Source organism: Microcaecilia unicolor, unplaced genomic scaffold, assembly GCF_901765095.1.
Source record: "Microcaecilia unicolor unplaced genomic scaffold, aMicUni1.1, whole genome shotgun sequence".
NCBI lineage: Eukaryota > Metazoa > Chordata > Amphibia > Gymnophiona > Siphonopidae > Microcaecilia > Microcaecilia unicolor.
Genome location: NW_021963051.1, coordinates 178,268 through 195,236, shown reverse-complemented (window position 1 = coordinate 195,236; position 16,969 = coordinate 178,268). Strand labels below are relative to the sequence as shown.

At 43.5% G+C, this 16,969-nt stretch overlaps 1 protein-coding gene across 1 annotated transcript in view; it reads right to left on the bottom strand.

Moving 5' to 3' along the window:
- Window positions 1–13,503, bottom strand: part of LOC115458843 (serpin B4-like) — a 48,924-nt gene extending 35,421 nt beyond the window's left edge. The window contains exon 1 of the mRNA XM_030188670.1: window positions 13,235–13,503. The gene's annotated coding sequence lies outside the window, so the exon portion shown is untranslated. The remainder of the gene's footprint in view (window positions 1–13,234) is intronic.
- Window positions 13,504–16,969: the final 3,466 nt, after the last annotated feature.

Genomic DNA, 16,969 nt, shown 5'->3' with positions numbered 1-16,969 from the left:
TCATTTTCAAAAAAGAAAAACGTCTATCTTTTGTTTTTGAAAATGCAAGTTTTTGTGATTTAGACGTTTTGTTTTTTTGGTCCATTTTCAAACCAAAAACATCCAAGTGCAAAACGCACAAAATCAAGCCATTGGGATGTAGGAGGAGCCAACATTTTTAGTAGACTGGTCCCCCAGACATCCCAGGAAAGCAATAAGACACCCTAGGGGGCACTGCAGTGGACTTCATAAAATGCACCCAAGTACACATCTCATCATTTCTCCCTTATCTTTTCTACTGAGCCCCCAAAAGCCCACCCAAAACTCACTACCCCCAACTTTACACCACTACCATATCCCTTATGGATGAAGGGGGCACCTATATGTGGGTACTGTGGGTTTCTGGTGAGTTTTGGAGGGTTCACAGATTCCTCCACAAGTGTAACAGGTTTAGAGAGGTATGGGCCTGGGTCCACCTGTCTGCAGTGCACTGCACCCACCACTGGACTATTCCAGGGACCTGTATGCTGTTCTATTGGACCTGAGTATAACATCTGAGGTTGGCATAGAGACTGGCAAGTAATGTCTTGAATCACATTTTGGGAGTGGGAGGGAGTTAGTGACCACTGGGGGAGTAAGGGGAAGTCACCCCTGATTCACTCCAGTGATCATCTGGTCATTTATGGCTCCCTTTTGTGCCTTATTTGTTATAAAAACAGGTCTAGCTCAAAACGACTTAGTTTTAGTCTTGGACAGTTTTGTTCTATTCCATTATGATTGAAAAACATCAAAGTGTTAGGAACTCCCCCAAGTCCCACCTTTAACATGCCCCTCACGTGCCCCCTTGTGATTTGAATGCACTTCTGACAGACCTGATAGAAAAACGTCTAAAAATTGGTTTTGGAAATACCAATTTGAACATTTTTGTGAGAAAAACGTCCAAATGCAGATTTATGCCACTTCTTGGACATTTTTCTCTTTTGAAAATGAGCCCAATAGTCACAGTAACTTAAATTACTACTTTTAGTAAACAAGTAACTTTTAACTGTAATATATAACTTTTATAAAGGAACTAGTACTAGTACCTATAATTTATTACTCTTCAGAGTGACAACTTATAGTAACTGTGATATATTATTTTTACAAAGTAACAACTCATTACTTTTATTAAACAAGCAACTAGTAACTGTAATATATTACTTTTACAAAGTTACAAGTAACTAATACCTATAATGTATTGCTTTTCACAGTAACCTAACTTGTTCCTTTTATTAAACAAGTAAATATTAAATATAACATATAATTTTTACAAAGTAACTTGGGAACACTGCATATATGCATATATGTACTGTATGTACATATGTGCATAAATGCCAATATTCTGGCTATGTGCTGGCCATTAACCTGGGCCTCTAAATACAATACTGGGTAGTTTGAAGGTGGGAAGTCTGAGCAAGGCACACAGTGATGTTCAAACATGATAGTATACTCTAATTTGTATGCATTTTTTTTTTAGTAATCTAGATGATGGTGTGTACATCAGTTCTATGGCTAGTATGAAAGGGAGGGTTGCACCTAAAATATAGGCTTTTATTTGACCTGTTACACTAGTATTCAGAAAAGTTGGTGTTCAGCATGAGTCAAGGATGGCGATACAGCAGGTTGCAAGTGGTTGCACAGGATTCTGGTGTTCTGCACAGGAAATTAGAGGCCCAAGGAAATAGTATGAGGAAAATGAATTTACATCTTTTGAATTTTCTGTGTATGCCTACAGTACCACTGATTGATATATTTAAGAATTTTGTAACTTCTGTATTGAAAATCCCCCCCCCCCCTGTCAGTTCTCCCTTTAGCACAGGCCTTCTGTTTTCTTCAGGATATGAGGAGGGAAGCAGAGTGCCAGAGCTGGTGTTGGGGGGAGGGAACAAACAGGGCAGCTGCCATGGTTCCCACAATACAGGGGGCCCCAGCACCAAGGGTAAGCATCTCTTCCCTTTCCCTGCAGTGTGGCATCTCTGTCAATCCCCCTCCAATTGACCAGTCTATCTTAAAACATATTTTTTCTTCACTGGGGTCACTGCTGGCCCTAGAGCTTTTCCTCTGCTGCATCTTTCCCCCTCTGATGCAACTTCCTGTTTCCACGTGTGCAGAAGGTGCCAGAGGGAAACATTATATCACAGATGCTGTCACTGCCAGTGACCTTTGTAAAGAAAAGATGGGGGAGGAGAGCTGAGAGAGAAGAGGAAATGCTAGACTGGAGGAGGGGACTGGAGGAAAAGATGACAGGCCTGGGGACAGAAAAGAATGACAGAAAGATTATGGACAATGGGATAGAGGGAGGGAAAAGAGAGGGAGAGATGTTGGATCTAGGGGTAGAGAGCAGGGAGGCAGAGATACTGGACAACAGATGGCAGGGAGGAAAGAGTGAGGGAGAGATATTTGACCCAGCGGTGGAAAGAAGGAGGGAGAGCTGCTGGGCAGGATGGCAGGAAGGAAGAAAGAGGAATAGATGTTGAATCCTGGGCAGAAAGAAGGGAATAAAGGGAGAGATGTGGGTCATTGGGGAGGGGAGCAGAAAAGGAGAGAGAGAGAGATGCAGGACCACAGGGGAGCAGGAGAGAAGAGAGATTGGATTGGAAGATACTGGAGTACAGAAGGGAAAGGACATGAAGATGTCAAGTTACAAGGGTGAGGGAAGAGAAGATGCTGGGCTACAAAAGTGAAGGGAGGAGAGGGAGGCTATAGGAAGAGTAGAAATGAGGTAACAGGGAGTAGATGAAAGATAGAAGGAAAGAGGAAGCTGGAGAAGGAGTGAGATGGAAAATGGGTGAGAGAAGGAGATGGAAAGTTGATAGGTGTAAAGAAAAAACAAAGAGAAAGGTGAGAAAGAGGATGGAATTTGAATGGACATAGACAAAAAAGGAAAAAAAAGAGGAAGAAGATGAAAGGGAAAGATCACCACATCAGAGACAGGTGTAGTGAGGAATAGAACAAGACAGTAGAGAACAGAAAAGATAAACGGACAACAGCCACTGTTATTCCCATTTCTAGATCATTTATAAATATGTCAAAAAGCAGTGGTCCCAGCACAAATCCCTGGAGAACCCCACTGACTACCCTTCTCCATTGAGAATACTGACCATTAAACCCTACTCTCTGTTTTCTATCTTTTAACCAGTTATTACTCCACATTAAGAATAAAGATATATTTATGGCTGTCTGTCTAGGTTCAGATTTTTCCCAGTGTTGCTAAACAACTAGGAGGGAACAGATTTTGCAGGTTGGTGGACTGGCTTTTTTATTTCTTCTCTTTTTTTTTGTATAAATGGGGTTTTATGTTTTTTTTTTTCTTTTATGTATTTATTCCACAGCAGACAGGAGAGCATTTACTATTTGGGATGTTTTTTTGAGTTACTCCAATCTCTCTCAGGTTTTGAGATCTCTACAGCTTACTGAGGACCCTAATTACTCAGCCACGTTATAGGCATGCAAACTTTTGCATGCCTACAACGTGGCTTAGTAAACAGGGCCCTGAGTATCATAAAGAAATCACCTTTTATGCTAATTGATATAAGGTTCATTCTACTACAGAGTACCTTGGTGAAACATACAAAAGGTGCCTATTTTTTCATCTGTTTTATAAAGGAACAAACTCAGCAAAAACTCACATGCCTAAGTGATCTCAAATGAGGGATAATTATGTATATAACGTGGAGGGGCATTTTCAGTATGATGTCTAAATCTGATTTTGAACTTTTTGCTGAAAACATCCAAAAATCCAGTAGCGAACATGGCCATTTTCAAACCAGAAAAACATCCAACTTTTTCTTTCGAAAATGGTCATTTGCTAGATGTTTTTGTGCTCAGTACGTCTATCTTTCTGGACCATTTTAGAAAAACAAAAAACATCCAAGGGCAATATATGCACACACACAAAATAAGTCATTGGGATGAATTTGGGGGTGGGGGGAGCAGAATTCTTAGTAGGCTGGCCACGCAGACATCCTAGCAGAGCAGTGGGGCACCCTAGGGGGCACTGCAATGAACTTCACATACAAGGTCCCAGGTACACATTTCACCATTGCCCCTTTTATTCTATGGTGAGCCCTCCGAATACCACCAAAAACCTACTGTATCCTACTATACACCATTACAATAGCCCCTATGTCTGCAGATGTCACGTACATTTGGGTACAGTAGGTTTTTGGTGGGCTTTGGAGGGCTCACACTCTCCACCACAATTTAGAGTGGGATATGGACCTGGATTCCCTTCTCTGTAGTGCATTGCAATAACCACTAGGCTACTCCAGGGACCTGCTTGCTACTCTAATAAAATTGGTCATAACATCTGAAGCTGTAATAGATGCTACTTTGTACTGTTTCTTTCACATCTTTGGGGGGTAGGAGAGGGTCATGCCTTCATCCCTCCAGTAGTCATTTAGGGCAACTTTTTTATGACTTTGTCATCATTGAAACATATGGCAGAAAAATATCCAAGTTTTGGGAACACTCGAATCCTGCTTTCATCATGCACCCCCCCCCCCCCCCCCCCCCCCCCCCCCCCCGCTTTGTGATTTGGAAGTATTGCATACAAACTGACTTAAAATGGATTTTGAACATAGCAATTTGGATGTTTTGGCAAAAAAAGTCCATCTGCCGCTTTGTGTCATTTTTTGGATGTTTTTATGTTTTTGAAAATGAGCCCCAATATCTACTTGATATAAATTTTCATTGTCAAGCAATATCATAGTGTATTGAACAGCTGATGGAATAATTTTGGAATTATTAAAATCACGATCGAATCGAGTGGGGCTATTTTAGATATTTTTAGTCAGGTTCCATTCTTTTGTTCAAGACTCATGATTAGAACTTTGCAATCCGTATACTGATCACATGCTATGAATATCTAAGCAATATTTTGCATGATATTATTCTAAAAAAGAACATCTATTGTGTTCACTCTCTATTAAAAGTGAGGGAGGACAGCAAACTCCTCTCTTAGAGCAGGTTAAAAAGTCTTTTCATTATTAATACTAGAACACAAACTTGCTTATAATCGAACGAGAAAAACGCCCAAATTCCGACCTAAATCGGGAGATGGACGTTTATCTCACAAAAACGAATAACGCGGTATAATCGAAAGCCAAACTTGGATGTTTTCAACTGCACTCCATCGCGGAAGCATACAATGTTGACGGTGGCGTGTCGGAGGCGTGGTGAAGGCAGGACTGGGGCATGGTTATCACCGAACAGAGATGGGCGCCTTTCGCCGATAATGGAAAAAAAGTATGCGTTTGTAGCTAGAATTTAGGGCACTTTTCCTGGACCCTGTTTTTTCACGAATAAGGCCCCCAAAAGTGCCCTAAATGACCAGATTACCACCGGAGGGAATCGGGGATGACCTCCCCTGACTCCCCCAGTGGTCACTAACCCCCTCCCACCACAAAAAATGATGTTTCACAACTTTTTATTTTCACCCTCAAATGTCATACCCACCTCCCTGGCAGCAGTATGCAGGTCCCTGGAGCAGTTGTTAGGGGGTGCAGTGGACTTCAGGCAGGTGGACCCAGGCCCATCCCCCCTACCTGTTACAATTGTGCTGTTTAATGCTTAGTCATCCAACCCCCCCCCAAACCCACTGTACCCACATGTAGGTGCCCCCTTCACCCCTTAGGGCTATAGTAATGGTGTAGACTTGTGGGCAGTGGGTTTTGAGGGGGATTTGGGGGGCTCAACACATAAGGGAAGGGTGCTATGCACCTGGGAGCTCTTTAACTTTTTTTTTTTTAAAGTGCCCTCTAGGGTGCCCGGTTGGTGTCCTGGCATGTGAGGGGGACCAGTGCACTACGAATCCTGGCCCCTCCCTTGAACAAATGCCTTGGATTTATTCGTTTTTGAGCTGGGCGCTTTCATTTTCCATTATCACTGAAAAACAAAAACGCCCAGCTCACAAATTGTCGAATAAAACATGGACATCTATTTTTTGCGAAAATATGGTTCGGTCCGCCCCTTCACGGACCCATTCTCGGAGATAAACGCCCATGGAGATAGACGTTTTCGTTCGATTATGCCCCTCAAAGTCAGGCATCAACAATAACTACTGCACGTTTAATAAGAACATAAGAACAGCCATATTGGATCAGACCAATGGTCCATCTAGCCTAGTATCCTGCTTCCAGCAATAGCCAATCCAGGTCACAAGTACCTGGCAGAAACCCAGGAGCCCTTTTACAAGGTGGGAGGACTAACACATGGGTAGAGAGCACCAAATTGGCATTACCGCTGGGGTAATTCTGAGTTTGGCATGCACTGAATCCCACAGTAGAAAATATTTTTCTATGTTCTACCACGGAGGATTTCCCAGCAGTAATCGGCAGCATGGCCACATTGGCACGTACCGCATGGTTACTGTGTGGGTAGCATGTGAGCCTTTACTGCTAAGTCAATGGCTGGCAGTAAGGGTTCAGGCCATAAATAAAAGATAGAGTGGAATTAGAAAAGGTGCAGAGAAGGGTGAAGAAAATGATAAATGGGATGGGACGACTTCCCTATGAAGAAATATGTTAGCCTTGCTAGCCCTTGCCAATACAGGCCAATGGCCCAGGCTAAGAGCTAGGCTTCTTAAAATCAAAATCATCTCTGTTACAAAAGAGAGCTAGCTTGTAAGAATCAGAGATCACCTTTGACACAGTTATATTTCACTGCCACCGGTTATCCAAAAGCTCTCAAAGTTGGAGATTTGGTTCACCAGAAGTACTACACCCCTATTTACATAGGACCCTTCCAAACTGGTCAAGTTGCAAGACCACACTTCCTGAGTCCACCTAAAAGACATTCGCTTCTACAAGGCTCCTGATTCAGTCCCTTTCAAGCCATCCCCACCAGCTCAGCAGTTACCACTGGTTCTGCAGCCTTCGCCCCCACTTCAAGTTGATGGACTAAAAGAATACTTTCCAAAATTTCTCACTCCAATGACTGAGCATCTGACAACTACAGACATTACCTTACAGGAAGAAATCACCTCGCCTGAACGGAACTTTGCCCATCAAAGCAAGCCCGCTACTGCACTTGCCATCTTTCCAGTGGAACCGGGTGATGCAAGTCCAACTACCCACAAGAGGAAACTGTACTCTGTACTTTAAAAAAACTGTGTTGGGACTTGCTGTACCTATATTATTTGTGACTAATCTACTATACATTTGAAAAGACTCAGGTTTCTTCAGTGTACATAGTAATAATCACAGGAATCCACCCTAGGTACCCCAACAGTAGACTTACCCTGTTTTAATTGAAACCCTATATCTAATCATTACTTGCCCTTTTTAATTTTTTTTAAATTCTATTTAATTTTACGAATCATCATTTGTTTTGTTTTGTTTTATTATTTTAACATAGTTTAACATAGTAGATGACAGCAGAAAACGACCTGCACGGTCCATCCAGTCTGCCCAACAAGATAACTCATATGTGCTAATTTTTGTGTATACCCTACTTTGATTTGTACCTGTGTTCTTCAGGGCACAGACCGTATAAGTCTGCCCAGCACTATCCCCGCCTCCCAACCACCAGCCCCGCCTCCCAACCACCGACTCTGGCACAGACCATATAAGTCTGCCCAGCACTATCCCCGCCTCCCAACCACCAGCCCCGCCTCCCACCACTGGCTCTGGCACAGACCGTATAAGTCTGCCCAGCACTATCCCTGCCTCCCAACCACCAGTCCCGCTTCCCACCACCAGCTCTGGCACAGACCGTATAAGTCTGCCCAGCACTATCCCGGCCTCCCAACCACCAGCCTTGCCTCCCGATCTTGACTAAGCTCCTGAGGATCCATTCCTTCTGCACAGGATTCCTTTATGCTTATCCCATGCATGTTTGAATTCTGTTACCGTTTTCATTTCCTTTTTCTTTTGACTTTTCTTTTGACTTTACATATCATACTCCTTGCATTACACCTGCCTGGCTATTGAATGGCTGGTGCTCACTTTAATAAGCCTCTGAATGGTGCCGGTCCCACTCACCCCCTAAATTGGGATCCTGGAATGGATGATGATCCTAACTGGGACCATTTTAACTAAATTTGATATCTTGTGTTACCCTTTATTTGATACATGGGCTACTGGATCTAGTAGGTCCATGTTTGATAACTTTAAAATTTTCCAGGGATGTGGACAAATTAAAATTGGACAGTGTATACATCCAATAATCAGACCCTCTAACAGAGAACCTGTATATTTTTGGTATGTCACTTACAACATTGGTCAAAGTGGGTGGCATCCTTGGTTCTTTGTCTGGAAAACTGGAAATATATATGTTGAAATTTATAAACTTTACTCCATATACAGTTTAACAGGTGCCGTACCTCTCTATAAATGCTATAGGAGTGTCAAGAGGGGTACTTGATTAATTTAAAGCCAGAAATCATTGTTATACTTACATTCCCAGTAATACTGACACTGATAGGTTCCATTATAAAGGCATTACAAGACCTTTTTGCCTTAGCCTACAAAATTAGCTACTAAATCAGGTGTTGATACTGTTATCTGGTGCATTATTCCCTATGTTCAGAGGTTTGTCTTAAGCCTCCTTGTTACTACTCTCAGTACAAGACAAATTACATTTCCACCATAAATGTAGGACCACTGCTATTTATTTTTACCTATTAATGCCTGTAACGCAAGTACACCTCTTTTATTAAGGAAGATATTTATTCTGCTTATGCTGTTTAATTGAACTATCATATGTTTCTTTCTAGTTTGTTACATCGTGCCAATTTGTATAGACAGGTTTAGGTTGTTTTCTCTCCATTTTTAAACTGTTGTACCTTTCATCACTGGACCTCAAATAGTAACTAAGCAGACTGTTTTCTACTGTTGATGATTTCTTAATCATCAAGAGAAAGTGAAGCAGATCAATTCATTTCTTTAACACATATTTGCTTCATATTCTGTATAAAGGAACAAGAAGATTATATTCCTATGTATTTTCCAAAAACACTATAACTCAACAGTGCCTTCATATACGATCTAGATCTATTACACTCAGAGTTTTTCCATTATCTTGCTCATAATTGCAAAACTATTATCTTGCTCATAATTATAGAACTACTGCAGGTTAAGCAGCAGGCCCTTCATATATAATGTAGGCCTATGACACACATAGCTTAGCCTTTGCAACACTCATAATTATAATGCACATGAGATTGCAGTAGTTATTCATTATTTGGCCAATATTAATCCTTTTTAAATGCTAAAATGAAATATTTGTTCCCTGTTAACACCAGTTTCAGCTATATTTACACAATCAAAGCTGATCATTAGTCAAACTTTGATTGAAAATGTTCTTTCCCCGCCTTCCAACATCAGCCTTGTAATCATGATATATTAGCTAATTGCAATCATATACACTCAACCTTATAGATTTCATTGTATGGTACCTAGACGTAATTGACTTCTCATGTTTCCAAGTCTAGCTCCGCCCTAGAGGGGTAGATCTAGGATAGTTAGGCCCCTTGGGTTGGCTATGATAAAAGGGGAATCCCAACGCTGCATTTCATCCAGCATATAATTATATATCCACATACTAACTCTTGCTATGGCCTTGTCCCTTATTGTGCCAGAGCACCCCTGTCACCTCATCCCTATACATTCCCCCCCACAGGACTCTAAGAGCCCTCTGGAAAGGATGGCCAAACCCACACTAGTAGTCATGTGTGCCAGCCCCCCCGGGGGGCCTGGCAAGAGGGGAATGAAGAAATATGTTAGCCTTGCTAGCCCTTGCTCTCAGTAAAATACAGGCCAATGGCCCAGGCTAAGAGCTAGGCTTCTTAAAATCAAAATCTTCTCTGATACAAAAGAGAGCTAGCTTGTAAGACTCAGAGATCACCGTTGACACAGTTATATTTCACTGTAGCAAGTGCTGAGCTGGCAAGGGAGGGGGAGCATTTGCTCTGGGACTGGCACCTGCAAGACCTCATGAGCAAGAGTTGCTATGGTTACGTAGAGATAATACTGGGTCAGCTGCACCCCGGGTGAGAACATCCAAAGTGGGGGTTAGAAGAAGATTTGGGAACATGTGAAGTCATTCTGATCAACTGATAAGAACCAAGAGCCCTGGTGAGAGAGACTAGGAGTCAAAATTATATATAAGCAGCAGTCTGAGGGGTATTAGAGCAGTGAGTGAAGGAGAAGAGAGAGGGAAGGCTACAAGAGAAGTCTTCAGAAGGCTAGAGAGAGAGATGTGCCGTGTACTGCTGTACCATCACATGAATACCTGCTTGCCTGTACCATCTTTGGGTCAGACGACAATGCTAATAAACTATATTACTCTATCTACTGAATACTGGGCTCCTTTCTAATTGGGGAGGTTGCTACTGCCTGATGGTGTAAGCCTGTCATGAGCAGATACAGAATTGGGATAATTAAGTATCTAGAGGGGATTTACAGTTCCTTCTATGATAGTACAGAGAGCCCATGGCTTCCACTGTCCAAATGGGTGAGGCAGATCTAATCATTACACCTATGAGGAAAGGCTAAAGCGGCTGGGGCACTTCAGCTTGGAGAAAAGACGGCTGAGAGGAGATATGATAGAGGTCTATAAAATAATGAGTGGAGTGGAACGGGTACACGTGAAGCATCTGTTTACGCTTTCCAAAAATACTAGGACTAGGGGGCATGCGATGAAGCTACAAAGTAGTAAATTTAAAATGAATTGGAGAACTCTTTCTTCACTCAACGTGTAATTCAACTCTGGAATTTACCAGAAAATGTGATAAAGGTGGTTAGCTTAGCAGAGCTTTAAAAAGGTTTGGACGGCTTCCTAAAGGAAAAGTCCATAGACCATTATTAAATTGGACTTGGAGGGAAAATCCACTGTTTCTGGGATAAGCAGCATAAAATGTTTTGTACTTTTTTGGGATCTTGCCAGGTATTTGTGACCTGGATTGGCCACAGTTGGAAAAAGGATACTGGGCTTGATGGACCTTTGATCTTTCCCAGTATGGCAATACTTATGTACTTATGTAGGCGCATGCTGGTTTTAATTTTTGCGCACGCCCATTTCCCTACCCAAAAAATGGCATTTTTCCCAGCCGTGGTAAAAAGTGGCCCAGCGTGCGCGCAAAAGACATGCCCGCACTCCCGTGGCCACTTTTTATTTTGGCTTTGTAAAAGGACCATCCAACTGGTAGCACGATTCCATGCCACTAATCTCAGAGGAAGCAGTGGTTTCCCCCATGTCCATCTCAATAATAGACTATGGACATTTCACTTGTCCAAACCTTTTTTAAACCCAGATACGCTAACCACCATTACCATATCCTCCGACAATGAGTTCCAGAGATTAACTATTCATTGAGTGAAAAAATATTTTCTCCTATTTTTTTTTAAAGTATTTCCATGCAATTTCATTGAGTGTCCCCTGGTCTTTGTACTTTTTGAATGAGTGAAAAATCAATTCACCCCCACCCTTTCCACACCACTCAGGATCTCCATCATATCCCCCATCAGCAGTCTCTTTTCCAAGCTAATGAGCCCTAACCTCTTTAGCCTTTCCTCGTATGGAAGTAATTCCATCTCCTCTATCATTTTGATTGTTCTTCTTTGAACCTTTTCTAATTCCACTATATTTTTTTGAGATACAGTGACCAGAATTGAATGAAGTACTCAAGGTGAGGTCACACCATGGAGTTACTCAGAGGCATTATAATATTTTTGGTCTTATTTTGCATCCCTCTCCTAATAATCTCTAGCATCCTGTGTGCTTTTTTGGCCGCCACCAAACACTGGGCAGAAGATTTCAGTGTATTGTCTACAATGACACCTAGGTCTTTTTCTTGATTGCTAACTCCTAAAATGGACCATAGCATCAGGTAACTATGATTCAGATTATTCTTCCCAATGTGCATCACTTTGCATTTGTCTACATTAAATTTCATCTGCTATTTGGGTGCCCAGTCTCCCAATTTCCTAATGTTTTCCTGCAATTTTTCACAATACACATGCATTTTGACAACCTTGAATAGCTTCTTGCAATCTGCAAATTTAATCACCTTAATTGTCGTTACAATTTCCATTTCATTTATAAATACGTTAAGTAGTACTGGTCCCAGTACTGATCCCTGCAGCACTCCAGTATTCACCCTCCTCCACTGAGAAAAATGGCCATTTAACCGTACCCTCTGTTTTCTGTCCAATAACCAATTCTTAATCCACAAAAGGATATTGCATTCTATCCCACAACTCCTTAATTTTCTCAGGAGACTCTCATGAGGTACTTTGTCAAAAGCTTTCTAAAAATCTAGACACACTACATCAACTGGCTCACCTTTATCAACATGTTTATTCATGCCTTCAAAGAAATGAAGCAGATTGGTGAGGCAAGACTTCCCATGGCTGAATCCATGATGACTCTGTACCATTAAATCATGTTTGTCTATCTGCTCTGTAATTTTATTCTTTATAATAGTTTCCACTATTTTACCAAGCACTGAGTTCAGGCTTACCAGTCTGTAATTTTCCAGATCACCCCTTAGAACCCTTTTAAAAAATTGGTGTCAGATTGGCCACCCTCCATGATCAAGTACTATGGACATGTAGACGTGTTCAGAAACCAGTTGCACTGCAGTACATATAGCACTTGAGTTTGCCTCACACCTTTTCTTGATTCCTGCAGTGCAATTTCTCTTCTTGTTCATTGTTCTCTTAAACATTTTAGGTCAAACATTATAATACACTTGGAACAGAAGGATAAGTTTCCCTTGCCAATACGCTTTATGCAGTTTTGACATCCATCTTTGTGTTTTAAGCATTCTGCAACTTAATGGCTACGCACTATACTTTCACCTGCTTGACTGGTAACGTGCATAGCTTCAGATTTTTCTCTGTCAATCACCTTAGATTAAGAAAGAAGTATTTTTGTGTTTTCCATGTGTTCAATAAAGTTCTTACTTTTACTTGAAATTTAGTACGTATTGCTCTTCTTTTGTTTTGTATTTGTTTTCATTTGCCCAGCAGCCTTGTCCCTCTTTTGCATTTCTAGCTGAACTGGAACCTGCCTCAGTAAGTCTACATTGCTAAAAAGCCTTAAATCACACTCATCCAGGGGGGGTTCCCCACTCTTATTTCATCTTCGTCCATGTATGGTTCTTTATATTTTATAATCTTTCTCATGTCTTGCAATTAACTGCACACCCTAAGACCAATAAATACTTTTGAAGACAGAATTTTACATTTTGGAATGATTTACAGTACCTTGCCTTCACTCAGCAAAGCAGCAGGTTGTCTCTTTAGTTGTTCTCTGACTGCTCTTTCCTGTTCACAGAGATTTAAAGCTTGTCTTGGTCCACTCCCAATGGCACTTTTCCAAGGTAAACCTGGATAATTTTGTTGTTACTCAGGCAAATCCCATTGGGTATTTCTTTTCCCATCTTAAAGACTTTATGAAAATCCAGACTGAACACATTTAGGTCCAGAATTAATAAGTTATGTTCATTAAGTAACATACTATTTGTCAAATAATGCACATTAATTGGTAGTAACATGTATTATTTGCCTTTGATACTAAATAAGGGCCAGTGCAAAGGTATTAGACTTCCTAGGTAAACCTTCAGCATTGCTCACCCTCCCTGGCCTGTGGGTAAATGTACACTGATGGTTCTTTCTCTAGTTGCTGGGACCTATTGTTTTGACTTGGCAGCATCTGCTCTTTGTCGCCCCTAGAATCTGCTAACAACTACATAGTTTGCCTAATGTTAAAGCCAGTCCTGTGCAAGCTATTTTACCAGGGCCACCGAGAGACTAGGCCGGGCCCAGGGCAAGGCCGCCCCCGGGGCCCCACCCCCAATGTCATCGTTGTCATCGTCGCCCCCCTCCATCCACCACCAGGCCAGGCCCCCCCCCCTGAATTCAAATCATAGTGCCTCACCTGAACCTCGCTCCCTGTGAAAGAAGAACAACAGCGGCAGTCTGCAGATTGCCTCTCTTCGGGCCTTCCCTCCCTGTGTCCTGCAAGTTACATCAGATGAGGGTAGGACACAGGGAGGGGAAGGTGAGGGGCAATGATTTGAATTCAGGGGGGCCCGACCCGGTGGTGGACGAAGGGAGGGAGGCAGGTGGAGGGGACTGCAGTGCAGGGCCCCCCTTGGAGGCCTGGGCCCGGGGAATTTTGTCCCCCCTGCCCCCCCCCCTCAGCGGCCCTGTATTTCACTCAATGAACATTAACAAATAATGAAATGCCAAGTGTGCAGCTATGCACAGCAGCTCAGTAGTATGCAAAATGAATAATACAGCTCTCATGAAACCTTTCCAGCTGCTTTATTACTACTACTACTACTTAACATTTCTAAAGCGCTACTAGGGTTACGCAGCGCTGTACAATTTAACATAGAGGGATGGTCCCTGCTCAAGGAGCTTACAATCTAAGAGACAAGTGAATGGACAGTCCGATAGGGGCGGTCAAATTGGGGCAGTCTGGATATAGTGAACGGTAAGAGTTAGGTGCCGAATGCAGCATTGAAGATGTGGGTTTTAAGCAAAGACTTGAAGATGGGCAGGGAGGGGGCTTGGCGTAAGGGCTCAGGAAGGTTGTTCCAAGCATAGGGTGAGGCGAGGCAGAATGAGCGGAGCCTGGAGTTGGCGGTGTTGGAGAAGGGTACAGAGAGGAGGGATTTGTCCTGTGAACGGCGGTTATGGGCGGGAACATAGGGGGAGATGAGGGAGGAGAGGTAGTGAGGGGCAGCAGACTGAATGCATTTGTAGGTAAGAAGGAGAAGCTTGAATTGAATGCGGTATCTGATTGGAAGCCAGTGAAGTGACCTGAGGAGAGGGGTGATATAAGTAAATCGGTTTTGGCGGAATATGAGACGTGCCGCAGAGTTCTGAACAGATTGAAGGGGGGCTAGATGGCTAAGTGGGAGGCCAGTGAGGAGTAAGTTGCAGTAGTCAAGGCGAGAGGTAATGAGAGCATGGACGAGAGTTCGGGTGGTGTGTTCAGAGAGGAAAGGGCGAATTTTGCTGATGTTAAAGAGGAAGAAGCGGCAGGTCTTGGCAGTCTGCTGGATATGCGCAGAGAAGGAGAGGGAGGAGTCGAAGATGATTCCGAGGTTGCGGGCAGATAAGACGGGGAGGATGAGGGTGTTATCAACTGAGATAGAAAGTGGAGGAAGAGAAGATGTGGGTTTTGGTGGAAAGACGATGAGCTCGGTCTTGGACATGTTCAGTTTCAGGTGGCGGTTGGACATCCAGGCAGCAATGTCGGATAGGCAGGCTGATACCTTTGCCTGGGTCTCTGCGGTGATGTCTGGTGTGGACAGATATAGCTGGGTATCATCAGCATAGAGATGATACTGGAAACCATGAGATGAGATCAGGGCGCCCAGGGAAGAGGTGTAGATTAAGAAGAGAAAGGGTCCAAGGACCGATCCCTGGGGAACACCAACAGATAGGGGGATAGGGGTGGAGGAAGATCCATGAGAGTGAACTCTGAAGGTGCGGTGGGAGAGATAGGAGGAGAACCAGGAGAGGACAGAGCCCTGGAACCCAAATGAGGACAGTGTGGCAAGAAGTAAGTCATGATTCACAGTGTCAAAAGCGGCGGATAGATCAAGGAGGATGAGGATGGAGTAGTGGCCTCTGGATTTGGCAAGGAACAGTTCATTACAGACTTTAGAGAATGCTGTTTCTGTCGAGTGAAGAGGGCGGAAACCGGATTGAAGTGGATCGAGGATGGTATGAGAGGAGAGAAAATCAAGGCAGCGACTGTGAACGGCACGCTCAAGTATTTTGGAGAGGAAGGGTAGGAGGGAGATGGGGCGGTAATTGGAGGGACAGGTAAGGTCAAGTGATGGTTTTTTGAGGAGAGGTGTGACTACGGCGTGCTTGAAGGTGTCAGGGACAGTTGCAGTGGAGAGAGAGAGGTTGAGGGGGTGACAGTATGAGAGATGATGTTAAGTAAGTTGGTGGGGATGGGATCAGAAGAGCAGGTGGTAGATTTCGAAGAGGAAAGAAGGCGAGCGGTTTCCTCCTCGGTGATGACAGGAAAGGAGGAGAAAGAGGCCTGGGTTGGTTGGGTGAGGGAGAGGGTTGCAGGGTGAAGAAGAGATGGCTTGGTAGTGAACTCAAGGTTGATCTTTTGCACCTTGTCGCGGAAGTAATCAGCCAGTGATTGAGGAGACAGCGAGGGTGGGGTGGGAGCGGAGGGCACTTTGAGGAGGGAGTTAAGGGTGGAGAAGAGATGACGGGGGTTGGAGCTGAGAGAATTGGTCAATCGGGTGTAGTAGTCCTGTTTGGCAAGAAAAAGGGAGGAGTGGAAGGAAGATAACATGAATTTGTAGTGAAGGAAATCTGAATGGGTACGGGATTTCCTCCAGAGGCGCTCAGCAGATCGGGCGCAGGAGCGAAGGTGACGGAAGCAAGGGGTCAGCCAGGGCTGGGAATTAGTACGCTTTGTGGGACGGGAGGTGGAAGGTGCGAGGGTGTCCAGAGCAGAGGAGAGAGTGGCATTGTAAGTGGAGACAGCCTTGTTGACAGACTCGGAGGACATGATGGAGGGGAGGAGATTAGAAATATTAGAGGATAGGGTGGGAGGGTCGATAGCCTGGAGATTCCTGGAGGTAGTGGTTAAAGTTGGACGGGGCTGAGGGGGGGGGGGGGTGAAGAAGTGTGAAGGTGATTAGGTGATGATCGGAGAGAGGAAGAGTTGAAACATGGAAATCGGAGGGAGAGCTGGAAGAGGAGAGGACGAGGTCAAGACAATGGCCGTCTCGGTGAGTAGGGGTGGTGGAGCAAAGCTGGAGGTTGAAGGAGGATGTCAGAGTGAGGAACTGAGAAGTGCAAACAGGACTACTTTATTCATAGAAAGATAATACTACCTCATGATGTGTCATTATTTTTCCTCCCTGACAGCACTGGTTACAAATACCATACTGCTTTGGGATGCAAGTTTAAAACCAGGATTGATCAAATAGTGTCTCTCCAAAAACTGGATAATTTAG